Genomic DNA, 17,497 nt, shown 5'->3' on the forward strand with positions numbered 1-17,497 from the left:
GGCTGGCAATGAGTGACTCCCATCAAACTTTTCCCAAATTTCATAGAGTCAAATAGATGCCCCAAAATCACCACGTGAAAGTAAAAAAGAAGCGTGTCACTAAAAAAGATAAGGGTAAAGGAGTCATAGACACTATTAAGTGTATCCCATACAGAATCTGAAAGCGTGAAACAGACAAAGAAATGAAGAAGTGGTGTTATATACACTTATATGGCACCCATATGGGTAGGGGGTAGGACCCCAATTCCTCATGGGGAAACAAAGCCCCATGGGGGCCGATTCATACCTAAATTGTCATTCGAGATACCTGCTGGAAGAGCTTGTGATTGACAGAATACTATTACTCGGGAGTTAAGCTGCGTGCCGCCAGTTCACGGAATGGGAAGGCACATCTAAGTAAAAGTGAAAAGCATAGATGCTTAATGAGCAATACGCTTGCTGGATAGAAAAATAAATCAAAAAAGTTCGTACCACTGACCAACTAGCAAACCTGAGCTGAACTGAATGAGCACGTTGCGCGGGTACAGCACAGGGGAACGCTGGAAACAGATTTGTTGTAGCTCAATCCTACCATATATAAAAGGTTTACGGAATGGAAAGGCACATCTAAATAGAAACGGAAAGCATAAGTGCTTACTGAGCAATGCGCTTACTAGGTAGAAAAATCAATCAAAGAGGTATGTGCCACAGGGAAACTAGCAAACCTGAGCTATACTATGTGAGCACGTTGCACAAGTACAGCACAGGGGAACGCTGGAAACAGATTTGTTTGTAGCACGATCATACCGTATAAAAACAAGTAAATGCGGGCTGTATCATAACTGCAAGGACCGATGCGAGAGCCCATAAGAGTCAAACAAACTAGGAGGGGCTATTTATAAGGTGCATATGGCAATACTTACTAGCATGGCACCTCCAGGCGAACGCGGGTTGCAGGCGATCTGGCTGCTCCTCGCCGGTGTCCATGAAGGACGTAAATACAGCATTTGTTGTTCTGGGGGCGTGGTCAAATGTAAGGATACAGGCGTAAAGAAAGAGGACTACAAGAGTTTTCTAAATACGTTTTCAGATGGATTGATGCATTCATAGTGGCATAGTAGCAAACATATATGGAATCTTTCTGCCACAATGCAGAAGAAAGTAAGAGTGAAGATAAATATAAAATGTGTAGAAGAGGGCTGACAACTTTATGTATTACATCTAACCATGGGTGTGTCTAACCGTATACTCAGTGCTAATATGCCGTTATAGAAATAAAAATGATAATAAAAATAAAGATAAGGATAAAAATAAAAATAAAACAGACACTGAAGGATGGACATATCTATGTATGTGCCCTGGTGCATTCCAGGGTAAGGGCAAGTGCATAAGGTGAATGATAATCAGAAAGGCACGGGCCACATAGATTAATAGATCTAATTGAAGGAACCTGGAGTACAGGTAAAATGTTTAGGTATATTATGATATATGTAGTGTATTATTTACTAACCACCCCCCAGCCACAAAGGTTAATAGATCTAATTGAAGTTGCATGTAGTAAAGATAAGGTGGCTAGGTATATTGTAATATGTACCATAAAATAACCATATAGTGAAAGAGGCAAATTACCACCAAGTTGGGGATGCCTCATTGAGACCTTTGGTGATCGTATCTAGTTTGAAGATCCAGCGTGCCTCCTTATTGGATAGTGCCTTCAATGGGTTGGAGGCATTCTTAACCACATCAATGACCCACCAGCGTAGGTCTTCGGTTGTGTGTCCAAACTCCATGTAGTGGCTCACCAGGGGCGAGTTAATGGCTTTGCAATGAATTCTGGAACGATGTTCCGTAATTCTGGTGTGGACCGGTCGTGTGGTTTTACCTACCTATTTGAGCCCGCAGGGACACTCAATACAATAGATGACCCACGGGGCCTTACAGTTTGAGTAATGACGTATTCCCCATAGTTTGTCATGCACAGGGAATGATTTAATCTTGACCGCAAATTTGCAAATTGAGCAATTTCCACAGGGAAAGTGCCCTGGCAGTGGGCGGAGATCCCAACTTGTTATGACTGATCTGGAAGTTTTCTGAGTAGAAGACGCATGGACCAATTGATCCTTTAAATTCCTTTGTCTCTTCATTGCAAATATTGGTCACGGTTCTGCTGGTAGGGCGAGCTGGGCCATCGACCAATGTTTTTTAATGGATTTTTTGATTAAAAAAGTATGTGGACTGTAAGTGAGAGCACATACTAATTTATTATGGGGCACAGAGTCCTTGGGAAGAAGTAAAGTATCTCGAGGAGTGAATCTTGCCCGTTTATAGGAGTTGGTAATCAACTTTTTGGGATACCCACGTTGCCGAAGTTTCGTGGTCAAATTGACTGCATGTTGGTCCTAGTCTGTTATTGAAGTGCAGTTTCTTCTGATTCTCAAAAAATGAGAATAGGGTAAGTTCTCTTTTTGGGTGCGGGGGTGGTAGATGTCAAAGTGCAATAGGGTATTGCGGTCTGTGAGTTTGGTAAAGAGGGAACAGACTAATTGATTGGCATGATGCTGAATTAGTAGATCAAGAAACGGGATTTGCATATTACTCTTGGCAAGTGTAAATTTAATAGTGCAATGGCATTCATTCAGCCAAAGCAAAAAAGAATCGAGTTCATCAGTAGTGCCGTGCCAGATAAAGATGATGTCATCTATATACCGTCTCCAGTTCTCAATATGTTGGCGATACGGATTCAGGTTGGAATAGATGAATTTGGTCTCAAAATCGTCCATAAAAATGATTGCCAGACTCGGGCGAAAGCCACCCCCATTGCTGTGCCCTGGGTTTGTTCATAGAACTGGTCCTGGTATTTAAAATAGTTCTTAGTAAGTGCCAGAGCGACCAGTTCCGTGATGAATTCAATGGGAGCTTTGTAGCTCAATGCAGAACGAGTAAGGTTATCTCGCAAGGACTCCATAGCCTCATCATGTGGGATGTTAGTATAAAGTGCTATGATGTCAAGCGTAACCAGGAACTGTGAAGTGCAGGCACTGTCCCCTTAACAAGGTATACCACATGGTGCAGCACTAGCATTTCCCTGGGGGACTAACATTACACCTGCCTGAGGTTACTGTCCCATTGCAGGGGGGTCTACTCGCACAGGCTGGCACAGTGCTTACCATAATCGCAGCCCTTCTGTGAAGTGCAGCTACTGTGCCATAACACAAGTATTGCAGCACTACTGATAAATGACTGTAGTGTACAATGACAGGCATGGCACTCCCGCTGTTAACCCGTCACATTTAGGCTTGGACTAGCCGTTAGGGCAATAGGGCAATGTCGGAACCCAAACGCAAAATACTAGCGTGGGCCCGTTTTTTAGGTCAAACTGGCACACTTTTTGGCGAATGTGGGCCAGTTGGATGAGTTACTTCACCATGGTGCTAGTAGTTTTGACCAGTGTTACTGAATACATATTCGTTAGAATACACAATGTCCTTCACATTTTATCAGAAAACGCGCTCTTGGTTACTACTTAAACAGTCTGTCACAAAAGGAATGAATTTCCATTTGCAACTATGGGCCACTTATTCATTGATGCCCGAGACAATTGTATGTTCCAGTCCGACCATGGTCACATGGCACACCAAGGTACCATATACTAGGAAGTAAACAGTGGAGATCACACTTCATGCCCAGAAAATCCTTACGCTCTCTCCTGACCCGATCAACCAGTATCTGTACCCTTTACACAAGATTTTCGGAGTATGTTTTTAAAAAAATTGCTTTGTAAATGCTGGATATGGGTGGCTGTGTCCTAAGAATCATTTGCCGTAGACCCCTCCTTTCACCTTTTTATTGGCCCTCAGAAACTGCCATTAGGTCAAGTTCAAATATGTCCCGATTTTGCAGCAAGAAAAATAAGCATTGATCTGAATAATAAAATAATCAGCGGTGGTTTGTTCCCCGGACTCGGCTTAATGGAAAGCTGGCTTAATGAAAGCTGCAAATGCAACACGTTAATATACACAGTACCTGACAACGTGCCGCATGTGCAAAGAATTATGCTTTTGAATTTGGCATGAGGGTGTTTAGACGTGGTTGCAACGTCAGCCACGTCTTAACGTCCCTCGCGCCAAATTGATGGCGCCAGAAAGGCTTTGTGCCGAAATAGGCGTGCCAAAACCTATGCTGCTGCAAACTAGCCATGCCGAAACTACCCATGCTGAAATGGCGCCACCAAAAGAGGGTGTAACGTCCACCACCCCCACATATATTTGCGGTAAAATGCGGTGGAAATAAATTCGACAAATTCTCCCTCATTGGAATAACCTGCGATGGTATCTTGTATCCCGCGTGGAGACACTGTCCTAGATACAGTGATATGCTGGAATAGCCTTCATATCCGACTACTCACTCAGACAATCTTTTCCTAACTCAAAAAACCAAAAAATCAGGTTTTCCTTCCCGTAATAACAGAAGTGTTTAACGGCCAAGAACATCTCTTGGCGAGTGTGTAAAATGTGTACTTGTCCTTCAGTCTGCTGAAAATCACGTGGCCAGGTGCTTTGGGTGCAGCTGGGGTCGACGACTTTGAGCCCTCAAAGTTTTGCATCTACATGAAGAGGAATGGGTGTAGCACAGAGCTCGCGGTGTAAAGAAAGTTCCCTGGCAAGCACTGTTTTTGCCATATACAAGTTTCCGAGCATTGCAATTTAATTATGTTGTATATGTGATCCATGTTATAAATGATGTTGTGCATAATTAAAGTATTGAAACACTTTTCCAGATTCCATAGGTCTGTACCATTGGTTCATTATAAATACATGTACAATTGAAATGAAAGGCAGCTGGTTTGAGGAAGTGGAGACTGTTCTCTATGTCGAGGAAAATTATCAGGTCACAGATTCTTTAGGCTAGTATAGACTGCTGCACGCAGGTTATTCCACACAAACATGTTCATCCAAAACTCGGGTGCCATTTTAGGTGCTATCTGTGAGGTTTTTTCAGTCAACCAGAGGAGGCAGCCTTAACAGAGGGATACTCTGGGGGCCAGGCTGTCACCTAGAACAGCGTGTACCTATCGCAGGGATTTGCGTTGCCGATGAAAACAGAGATGTGTGCCAGGATTTTCAAAAGGCGAGCTGTATGCTTTATCATGAGTAAATGGCAAGCGTCTCTGAGCTCGCTTGGAAGAACCTTGTATCAGTGGAACGTGTGCTGTCATGGATTAGCTGTCTGTCCCTGCAGCTTTGCTTATGCAAGAGTGTTGCTTTGACAATCAGTCTTGTTGCACTTGACAGATGGAAATAAAATGAAACCTCTGAGTACCTCTGTGAAAAAGCAATACAATTATATTGAGGGCTAATGGGATCAATTGCCTGTTGTATATAAAGCGTGGCTTTAGCAGCTCACGAAGATAACACAGGCATTTGCAATGCTAGAAGCAGACTCGGACTGGCCTATAGGGCAATATAGCAATGCCCCAACCAAAAACGCAAAATGCTAGTGTGGACCCGTTTTTTTTTGGGTCAAGGAGTAGGCAATTCTTTGGGCTCATGAGTGCCAGTTTGATAAGTTACTTCACCATGCGGCTAGTAGTTTTCACCAGTGTTACTGAATAAATAGTCTTTAAACTGCATATTTTCCATCACATTTTATCAAAAAACTCCCCCTTAGGTACTACTCAAACAGTCTGTCACAAAAGGCATAAATTGCCATTTGCAACTGTGGGACACTTTTTCATTGGTGCCTGAGACAATAGTATACCCCAGTCCGACCCTGGGTAGCAGTGTTTTTATTTTGTGTAGGCATGGGAAAGGCATTCACCAAGCACTGGCATAGTGGTAATAACTGACCTTTGATGGCTGCAAAATGTTGAGAGTACATGGGTATATGATAGCAGTGTCTGGCGAATGCCTAATACTTATCCACAAGCCAAAACTGTTGCCCATGCCAATGCTTGTTTTTAACTTGTCTTCAGTGAAGGGCACACACAGTGCTTATAAATCGAGAGGCTGAACGCAGACCTAGTTAAGATATTTTTATTAGAACAGTAGCCCCGCCTAATAGCCGAAACTAAATAGGGTACACTGAGGTATGGGGTGAAATAGCCCCTGGATGTGAGAAATAAATACCAGGCTACATAGAAATGAGGTCCAACATAAGGCCTTGTGAACTCAACTCAAAAGGAAGGAAAATGTGCTAAATGGCAAAATATGGAGAGGTGCGCAATAAGTAAGACACATGGAAATAATAGTTTGACTAATCCATGAAGTGCTCTACTGATATTCCATGAAACCACAGTGCACAGTATCGTAAAGGAAATACCAGAATTGTGTGTCCACGCAGCTGCAGTGAAACAGAACATGTAATTTCGTTTTTCCTCCAACAGGACAATCTGCAAACTAAAATGTTCACCAAAAACAAGGCAATTTGCGGCTGGATGCATGAAAATTTAGTTTCTTCAGTAATTAAACTGACCCCCCTCTGCTGTCCTGAAGACAGGCCTCAGTGTCATCAACAATCAGCACTATGTCTTAAAAATACAAGCCTAATGCAAGAAATAATATACTCTTAGATGGGAAAGGCAGGGCCAACCAGATAAGATTGGGTCTGTTGTGCCGCACTGGTGACCTTCAGGTCACAATTCACATATAAAGTGCATTACCTTAGTCATTAGCCCTTGGAATGGGTAGGCTAATCTAAACAGAGGCCCCTTTGAATGCATCATATGCTGGAACAGAAGAGTGTTACTTAAATAATGGTGGGGGTCTAAGCAAAGGAATAAGGAGGCTGCACATTGAGTAAAATGGGAGAAATGATGTTTATTGTTTAAAATTGACAATGTAGATCACACAACAGTCATTCTAGGAATTTTGGAAAGAGGAGAGCAAACTCCTTCTGACCATCGCAAAATGATTTTGGTGGCATAAACACAACTAAAGTTATTCATGAAAATGTGATGTGTCCCTCCTTGTGTTTACCAGCGATGCGAAAAATTGATAAAGCATGTCAAGTATGATTTATATAATGCGCATAAAGGGACATGTTTCTCAACAATATAGTTCTGGAGTAAATGGATAAAAACTGTATCTCTGCACAGGAATGACATACAGACACCTGACTAGTCTTATGTGATTCGCTGGAAAATGTAGTTTTAAAAAATGTATTCATATATGTCAAAATGTGGAGATTAAAGGTACTTATCATGTGGTGAGATTTTCACGTCCCTTAAGCAGACCAAGCTCCCGGTCGAATTGAGATGATGAAGTGCTCACCTCCTCTAGTGTCCCAAAGCACTCCCACATTCCCTTGTCCTATCAGCACACAGGGGGGGGGGTGGGGTAGTGAGCATTAACCAATGCCATCTGCAGGAATTATGACAAGTTTATTATGTCATTTGCACTATAACTAAGTCATCTGGCCTCAGAGCTGGACTTTTCCCACCAATTTCATGAGATGACCTGCTGCAGAAATCTGGCATGAACATCCCAGCAGAGAGAGGCCTATCCTTGCAGTGGAGCCAGGAGACATAGAGACTGACTGGGACGCTTGGGGGAAGGAGGGGAGACCTTTGACTGATCCCCTTTGGATGTCCGCAGCAGTGTGCTCTGATGCTCTCTGATGCCCAGTCCAGACCTCTCCTGTAAGTAGAAATACCCAAAGCCATAGATTGTATAAGCCCTGGATTCTTTCAGCATTGCCTTAGATATTGCCCCATTTAATTCACAGGATCTGTATTGTTGGCATTCAAAACCAACAATCTTTTCCCAGTGTGTTGTGAGCTCATATAGTCCTAAAGATTTGCTAAAAGAATTTACTTCAAAAAGCCTTGTTTCCATACGTTCCCATTTTAAGGTAAAAACAAATTCCCATTTGCCTTTTATTTCTCACATTGCAATTGAGCTAAACATAGTTAAAACTGATTTTCCCATTCTGGTTTGACCATAATCTTAAAAGCCCTATTTGTTCCTGTCAGATATAGAAAACAAATTCCCCATTTCTTTCCATTCTTTCCCATAGCAGTTGTGCTAAACCATTCAAACCAATTTTACCTTTGTGTTGTGCAAAACAAATGTTCCCATTTCCTTTATTTTCCCCATAATGTTTATGTGAGCACTACCCAAAAACCGATTTTCCCACTGTGTTCCCCCTCCCTGTCACTGCCTTCCATTCAAAAGAGTTAAGCTTAGTGGATGTTTGGAGGGCGGGGGGTTGAGGGTTGCTGGGACCAAAGTATAATTCTGTTTGCATTCACTTTCCTGTCTGTTTGCATTCATTTTCCTGGTGTGCTTTGAACTGTTCTTTGCTTGTATTGGGGGCAGTGAGGCTGGGGGGTGACGTAAAAGTTAACTATTGTGGGGGGGCGCTGTTGCGCCAAAGCAAGATGGCTGTCTGAGTTGTTAGCTCCGGACTGCGAGGGGACATACCATCCGTTATCTACCTCGCCAATACAGTTGACTTGCCCGAAACTGAGCTTGCAGTGATATTGGGATCCAGGCTGTGATTGTTCCGACTTTGGAGGTCGGAGGCCCCCTGTGGACATGCGTGGCGCTGGAGGACTGTGCGGCGTGATGGGCTGCTGGACTGCCCGGAGCCAGGCCCCCGTGGGGCTCGCATCGCCAGCGCTACCTGACACCCCGGCGCGGGTGGCCTCCGTGGGGGAGGGGCACTTAGCTGCGCGTGTCCTGACTTGCCACCGCGCTGCCTGCCTGGACCCCTGACACCCTTCAGCTTATGCAGCGCTTTGCGGGCTAGTGGCAAGGACCTGAGACCATCTGCCCGCGGGCCCCGTGCCGAAGTCTCCAGAAATCTGGTCCGCTGTGGTTGACCCCGCGCGGCGCCACTCTACACCTGCTTGTCTCCCTCGCTCCCCTTCCGGAGGCCATCCGGGTGCAGCGGCACTGAGGTAAGGAGGCCGGGGAGCAGAGAGCGAGCCACCATCCACCTGCTGCTGTGATTTTGCATATTGCGGCCACGGACCTGCCTACGTTAATTTTTCTCCCACCGGGGAACAAACCCTGCCGGGGCTCGCACCCTTCATTGCTCGCTGCAGCCCGTGCTGCACACCACCCAGCCCCCCTGTGGTGGCTGCCCTGAGGCCCGCGCCATCTGGGGCGTGCCAGGGGCCTCCCCCCCACTCCCCGCTCCAGTCTACTGTACTCGCGGGAGACCTCCAGTGGAACCAACGGTGGTATCTGTTGTTGTGGACCTGTGGACTCATCCTGGATATAACCACTGATCTAACCCTCTCCTCCCAGCTCAAACATACCTGGTGGTAGGTGGTGCCACTGGAACTGTGCCACCGCCGCTCTCCACCCCCACCATCTCCACCTTTTTAGGACACCCCCACTGGTGTTACCACTAATGATCCCTGCACCTCGAGGAAATTCAGACAGGACTTTGTAGGTGGCTCGCAGATTACCCTGCTTCCAAGTCGACTACTACCCATCTGAGGCAGACGGTCACAAACCCAGATACTCTTGGTCAGGGTCCACCATCTGGGGAGTTGCACCACCTCCAAGCATCTGTGTCTCACCCAGTCTTCTTGCATCTGACCCATCTGATTCATCGCCTTGCAAACTCTACCTCATTGAAGACCTTGAGGCCAGTGGCGACCCTCTGATACTGTCTCTCTGTTGCGGGCACCCCCTCAATACTGTGGGTCTGACATCCTGCCAAATCCAAACCTGAGTACTTTCAACGATACTTTACTTGGCACTTACCGCACGCCCACTGGGCGGATCCGTGGCCCCCCCTGGGCTCCAACACCTACTCCACGCCACATCGAACCAGCAAGATTATACCACCGATACCCGAAACCCCACCAAACCCACCCCGGAGGGCTTGGGCACACGGCAGTCACCACCGGGACGGATCCTCTCCATCTGAGAGTACGAAAAATCACTTGAATCTCTACTGCGGAGCATGACCTGGCTGCAACTCTGACGCCGCCCCACAGCCCCGGAAGCCTTCATACTATAGCCCCAGTTGTCTCTGTACTGCGGTTGGAGCTGGGGAGTCTCTCTACCTCTGTACAACTCCCCTTATTCTTGACCTCCCGGTCCCCAAACCCGACCCTCACCATGACCAAGGGAGCTGGTACTAGGAAAAAACAGAGCTCATCGAATATGTTTGCTAAAACACCTTCCAAACCCGCCACTGATGACCGATGAACAACCTTCCGCCTCAGCTCCACCAACTTCTGAAGACTCACAGAAGATGCTGGAATACATACGTGATGGCTTTACCACACTCCATACTAAATTGGACGATATCAATGGGACAATCTCCTCTATAAAAGCCCATATCGAAAGGACTGATGGTAGAGTAGCTGAGGTTAAAACTAGACTGGGAGTCGCTGAGGATGACCTGGGCTCACTGCGGGCTGCAGTATCTACGCTCACTAACCGTATGACAGCGGTGGAAAAGAAAAATGACGACCTTGAATTCCGCTCGAGGCGGAACAACATTGCGCATTATTGGAATTCCCGAGGACAACATCACTGAGCCCATGGAGGACTACGTGGAACGCATCCTCATGACACTTATAGATGCCCCCAAACTCTCCTCACAGTTTGCCATCGAACGAGCACACCGAGCCCTAACCGCAAAGCCTAAACCGGGCGCTCCGCCACGACCCATTATTGCCAGAATCCTAAACTTCCGGGACCGGGATGCCCTCCTGAAGGCGGCCAGGATCAAGGGAGAACTTCTCCTGGGAGCGAACAGAGTCCACCTCTACCCAGGACTACTCCGTAGTGGTACAACGGGAGCGCCAATCATTCACAGCTGTGAAAAGGAGACTTCGCGACCTGGAAGTCAAGTACTCCATGTTATTCCCCGCAAAACTTTGTATCGAACATTCCAACAAAACTTTCTTTTTCACTATTCCTGAGGAGGCCTCCAAATTCCTCGACGAACACTTCCCCAGCTGACCCACGACTGCCACAGACACAGTCCACCATGATACCAATTATAGTACTTTAAATTAATGAGGGTCTGCCTCTAGCCCCGTTCACGTTGTTCCACGCCATGCGCATCACCTCTGTTTATGCACCTGTCTCCTCCGCCTCCTGTTTTGCTCCTCCATTCTCCTGGCCCTACTATAGGAGCGGTTTCTTGCTATGTTTGAATTGTCAGTGGCACTTAATAAAAAAAAAAAGTGGCACTTTACAATTGCACTGGTTTCTAGTTTGCTCTGATTAGGCCAGTCTCCCCTAATGCAGACTTGTTGAAGTTGAAATGTTTATAATTGAGATCTCTCAGGGCTGGAGGCCACGAAAATGCATGAACTTGATGCTACAGTCCACTGATCTCCACCATAATCCTTTACACATGTGACCTGAATTGAACACGCTTTTCACTCTAACTGTATTTGCACTCTACTTGCCCTCGCACAGTCCGTCGCGCCTTGGCTAGGACTGCTAACAGCCCCCTCAGGCGCTGATGCCGAGTTGTTTGTTTTTGATTTGTTTTGGGTTGGGTTTCGTCCCTCTGGTTGGGGGAGGGATGTGGGCGGGGGAGGGAGGATGGGATGTTCTAGTTGAAAAAACTTTTGACAGCCACCAGAGGCACCACACGCGCCACAGCATAACTCCTTGCACTTCCAGACATGAGGCTGCATGCACCCAGTTCGTACATATTCCACTCACTAACTAACCCTTCACGGTAATTCAACCACTGCCCCCCGAATAATGGCTGACTCTGACCTGACCTTTATGAGCTGGAACATCCGGGGGTTGGGCAATTACAAAAAGATGCGTCAAATCCACTTTCATGCCGAGCGCCATAGAGTTAAAATCTTATGCCTACAGGAAACCCACGCCCGTTCTGAACAATGCGAGCGCTTCGCCAGACAATGGGGACCCCAGGGGTACTACACCAATTATTCCACCCAAAGCCGTGGCACCCTCACCTTAATACACAAGAGCCTGAAATTCTCCTGTCACCACTCCCGCATAGATCCACTTGGCAGATACGTGTTGATCACTGGCACACTACAACGCCAAGAGGTGGTCATTATGAATATATATGGCCCCAATGTGGATGACCCCGATTTCTATCTACAATTGGCCACTCTACTCGAAAGCTACCCCCTGATCCCCGTTTTATGGGGTGGGGATTTCAATACGATACTGGATGTTAACCTAGATAGATCGGGCTCCAGACCACGCCAACTGTCCAAAGCAGCATATACTGTTCTCACCACACTTCCCCGACTCGCACTGGTAGATGCCTGGCGTCTGATGTACCCTGACTCTCGCACATACTCCTTTTATTCCTCAGTACATGATTCCCACTCTAGAATAGACAGATGGTTCATTACAGACATGTTGGTTCGCTGCCTATCACACCTGGCTATCCTCCCCAGGACACTATCAGACCATTCACCAGTATTTATCACCCTGAACTGGGGTCCGGACGCCAACAGAACCAGGCAGTGGAGGATGAGTCCTCATTCACTTCTTGACCCTGTCTTTGCGTCCGAACTGGAGTCCTCCATTGAGGAATACTTCGAGATTAATTCAAACTCTGTGTCAACACAGGCTGTGCTCTGGGAAGCCTTCAAGGCACACACTAGAGGGACTGCCATCTCCAAAAGCTGTGGAATCCTGAGGGACATCCGCGCCGACATTACCGTTACCGAAGTGGCCCTTGCTACCCACAAATCCCAATACGCTTCAGATCACTCCCAAGCCACCCTGGCGGCACTCAGAGCGGAGCTAGTCAGGTTCTGTGCCCTTGCTGATCGCGAGGTTAGGTTCTTGGACTCCCCCCAATTGGTGAGGAAATACGGTGAAGGAGAGCGGCCTGGTCGAATGCTGGCTAGATTATTGCGCCGTGAGCTTTGTGCTCCCAACATCCCGGCTATAACTAGGCCCGATGGCTCACTTGCCACTTCCCCATAAGACATCAACTCCGAGTTCCGTTCGTTCTACACTTCCTTGTACTCAGAGGCCGACGGTCCCCAGGTCCCGGAAATTGACACTTACCTAGATAATCTTCCCATCTCTGTCCTCACAATCGACGCAAGAAACCTTCTTGACAGACCCGTCACATTGCAGGAACTTGTCGAAGCCATTGAGTCACTATCGTCTGGGAAAGCCCCTGGCCCCGATGGGCTCCCTCTGGACTTCTATAAACAATACAAATCTCACCTAGCACCACACCTACTGGCCCTATGGGAGGAATCATGCGACAGGGGTATACTACCCCCGTCTCTCCGTGAGGCACTGATTACAGTGCTTCTCAAACCTGACAAACCCCCCACTCAGTGCGCTTCATACTGACGTCTCTCACTGATCAACAGTGATGTAAAAATATATGCAAAACTGCTAGCCAACTGCCTAGCTCCATACATGCCTCACATCATCCACCCTGACCAATCAGGATTTGTCCCCGGTAGATCCACTTCCCTAAATCTACGAAGGCTCTTCAATGTGCTCAATAGGATCAATCCGGTTACGCAGGCAGTTTCGGCCACGCTGGACATGCAGAAAGCATTTGACTCGGTCTCGTGGAAATACCTATGGCGAGTCCCCGAGAAATGCAAGTACGGCCCCAACTTCCGATCCTGGATCAAGCTGCTCTACACCGGTCCATCGGCCAGGGTCCGCACTGAAGACAGATGCTCTGCCCCCTTCCAGATATCTAGAGGCACACTCCAGGGATGCCCTTTCTCCCCACTCATCTTCGCCATAGCCATGGAGCCCTTTGCCGACATGATTCGGAAGTCACACTCACACAGGGGATTGCGCACTGCCCGCCAATCCCACATAGTCTCCCTCTATGCTAATGACGCCCTCCTATACATTCACTCTCCCGACACCAACCTCGCTCCCATATTGGCTGATATAGCCCATTTTGGAGGCATATCCGGTTTGATAGTAAACTGTTCCAAGTCTACCTTATTCCCACTCACAGATTCAACGCAACCCCCCTCAGACCTCCATGGGTTCAACTGGTCCCTGTCTAGTTTGACCTATCTGGGAGTGGTGGTCTCTCGACATACGGCGCAACTATGCGTCGACAATTACCAGAGCTACCTCACTAAGCTGGCGACAAAAACCTCTCACTGAACTAGGCTCCCCATCTCACTGGCAGACAGAATTGGAATACTTAAAATTGTTGTATTACCCCAATTGCTTTATCGATTTACCAATCTGCCTGTTTGGCCTGGGGATGCTTTCTCCCAAACACTGCGCTCCCTTACCAACACCTTCCTCTGGCACTCGGGCGCAGTGCGCCTCAAACTGTCCACCTTGACCGCCCCCAAAGTGCTGGGCGGATTCAACGCACCAGATTTCCTCAGGTACTGGGTGGTGGTCCAATGCCAATTCGCTGCACACTGGTTCAACACCATCACCCGCCCCCCATATCCGCCTGGAAAAACTGACGGTCAGTGACCGAGTTATTGGATCTCTGATACTCCAGCCGTTCCCCCTAACTTAGACTCTGCAGATCCTGTCGCTAGCATGTCCCTGGCGCTAACCAAACTTTGGGCAATGGTTGACACTCCTTACCCATTTCACAGAGATCTGCCTTTGTGGAACTTCCTTCCTGATATCCCACATATTCCACGCTCTGTAGTGTCTCACTGGTCAGATGCCGGCTTTCTGATGCTCCGCGATTCATTTGAACAAGGAAACTTTATTGAGTGGCCTGACCTCCCCCCTTCAGTCAAACGTCGACCCTCGGTGTGGCTACAATACTCTTCACTCCGGGAGAGTCTTAAATCCAGGTACCCCGATTTCCCTGCCCGGCTGCCCGACGAGCCTATAGTTGGGGAGCTCTGCTCCTATCTCACCTTTAAAGGTAAAGTGTTGAGACTTTATTCCCTCCTGCAGACCAGAGCATGCCCCCTCCTTCACCAAGCTAAGGCACAGTTGGGAGAGGGATTGAAATTACTGACGAGAGATGGTCTCGAATGTGTGCTCGAACCCATGATGTGTCCTACAACGCCAAGTTCAAACTGATCCAATTCAAGGTCCTGCACAGGTTCCACCACACACCGAAGAGACTGCATCGCATGTTCCACACTACCCCCCCTACATGCCCCAGGTGCGGCACTGATCAAGTCTCCTATATCCATATGCTATGGGACTGCCCCCTCTTAACCCAATTCTGGTTGGACATTTGCTCCGCACTATCTGACATCCTGGAACACACTATCAACCCCTCCCCACTGCACTGCTTGTTCCATGACCTCCCTCAATTGCCCCGTGACTCTAAGAAACCGGCAGGCCTGTGCATACTGCTGGCAGTTTGCTACATTTTACTATGCTGGCTCCGCCCCAGGTAGCCGACCTATACGCAGTGGCTCAGATCAGTCACATGGGCTCACGACACGGAGCAGTCCTGGAATACAATGCAACACCCACATTCCAGGCCGAGGGATATCTGGCGTAGATTCCGGGAATATATGACCGCCATGTCCTCCCCATCCAATTCGTCCCCCTCCTCTCTAGTGGGCTCCCCCTAGATGCATACCCCCTATGGTACAGCGGTCAACGCCCTGTGTATTGCCGATTTCGATATTGTTTCAATCTACTCATTATGTGTTGCCTGGTGTGTATGTTGCCTGATGTTTGCTAAATATGGCGCCGTGTGGCTCCTTCTGTGTTTTTCTAGTACGCTGCCATTTCAAATAAAAAAGAAGTTAAAAAAAAAAAAAATTAACTATTGTAACTACATTGTCTGGTGTCAGCTCTGTGGTCGTACTTTATTCAAAAGGATATTTTGCCTTTGTGTTGCCACAACATTGGTGGCTGCTGTAATCTGTTGGTTCTAATTTGCCGAAATAAATACATGTATATATATCTTATTAATACACACCAGCCTGGTTCTGAGTCCATTGTCGCACAGGGTATTTGCTGAGGTTGTGTGTGAGACGGGTTGGAGGCCTTATCAAAAAGGACCTGAACGATAGAAATAAAAGCGTTTTTATAGTGCGCCACATTCATTGTAGGGGAAGGAGATCCCTGACTTGCTTGTGACCGTATAATAAACCGCGACAGAGGACAATGACAGGAGCCACAGTACGTGGTGCTTGAACTAGAAAGATCATGATACCCTCTGATGAATTCCACATAATAGACCAGGAACCCCAAGTGCAAGTGGGCTGGGGAAGATTGCATGCAGAGGCACCTCGTCTCCTTTTTCAGAGGTCAGAAAGAGGTCAGAAAGAGGTCAGCCACAGGAGACAGTACCAGCCATTATACAAATATACAAGGGACACAGGTGTTGCCTAAGGACAGACAAGGGGCTCATGGGGACCAGACTCAGGACCCATAACCTCACCTGGGAGAGGAGGTAAGTTGCTCTTTGAGGGGACAGGCCTCCCGCAGAATGGTAACAGGTTCCTGGCCACAGAGATGTTCGCAGATCTGCAGCCCAGAAAAGAGATAAAAGAGTATCAAGATATGAACCGGGTGGGAAGAAAGGAGGCTCACCGGACACTTGCATCAGTCTGGACTCTGCACAGAGGAGGCACAGTCAGCTGAGAGGGGAAAAGGGGCTACGATTGGCCATTTGGAGCATCTGTTTCCTAGGACCAGTCACAGAGTTATGAAAGCCAGGCTCTGGAGCATAGCCACCTGCTGAAGAGAAATGTGAAGATCTCGGCAGGGAAGAAAATGAATTGAGGCAGGGTGTAACACCAAGAGTCCTCAGAGAGGTGAGGGGATTGTAAAGAAAGACTGAGGCAATGCCTGGTGGAAAGGGCCTGAAAGGAGCATTTTGACCAATCAGGCAGGGTCATGGCCCAATTAAATAAATGTGAGGAGCTACAGAGATGATTCTAGATGAAAGGTAGAAGGGTGTTAAGAAAATGTATGGAGGGGGAATCACAGTCACTGGTTAAGGGTAGGGTGTAGGAACGGGAAGTAAAAGAAACTATAGCTCAGCTGAAGAGGGCAAAGGCTCCACTACCAAACAAATATAACACCTAGTTATTCCGGGAGATACTGTTGCATTTTTATATTGCACAGTTCGTCATGTCATTCTAAGTGCTGGAATATTGACTGTTTGTAATGCTCAGTTTAAGGGAACTCCTTTAATGGACACACAGCCCAGAATGTTTAAAAAGAGTAGGAACTTTATGAACATCACAGCCTCTAAACTCTCTGCATCCCTGGTGCCGAAGCTACTCTCGTCCAGTTCTTTTGACTACTCTATTGACCTGTAATCTACCTTTCATATGACATTAACTCCTTAGTAGAGGCTCTTGCGCTAGAAGAAATGAAGATGATGACGACAGAAAACATAAAAAACTCCTGATTTGATGACATCATCCAGGCAAGACAAAAGAAAGGAGCCCTAGAAAGGGCCAGGTGTAAAATCCCTGCCCTCACACCATAAATCTCTACAAAGAATCAATAAAGAAAGTCAAGATTGCTACCACTGAGGCAAAAACAAAGAACTACAACATGAGAATTAGCAATGCTAGATCTAGTTTGTTCTAGTGACATTTTTAAAATCCCCAAGGAATTTGATGGAAAAACTACTGCACGCCCTCTCACTAGCC

Source organism: Ambystoma mexicanum, chromosome 4q (assembly GCF_040938575.1).
Source record: "Ambystoma mexicanum isolate Mex_15411 chromosome 4q, UKY_AmexF1_1, whole genome shotgun sequence".
NCBI classification, from domain to species: Eukaryota; Metazoa; Chordata; class Amphibia; order Caudata; family Ambystomatidae; genus Ambystoma; species Ambystoma mexicanum.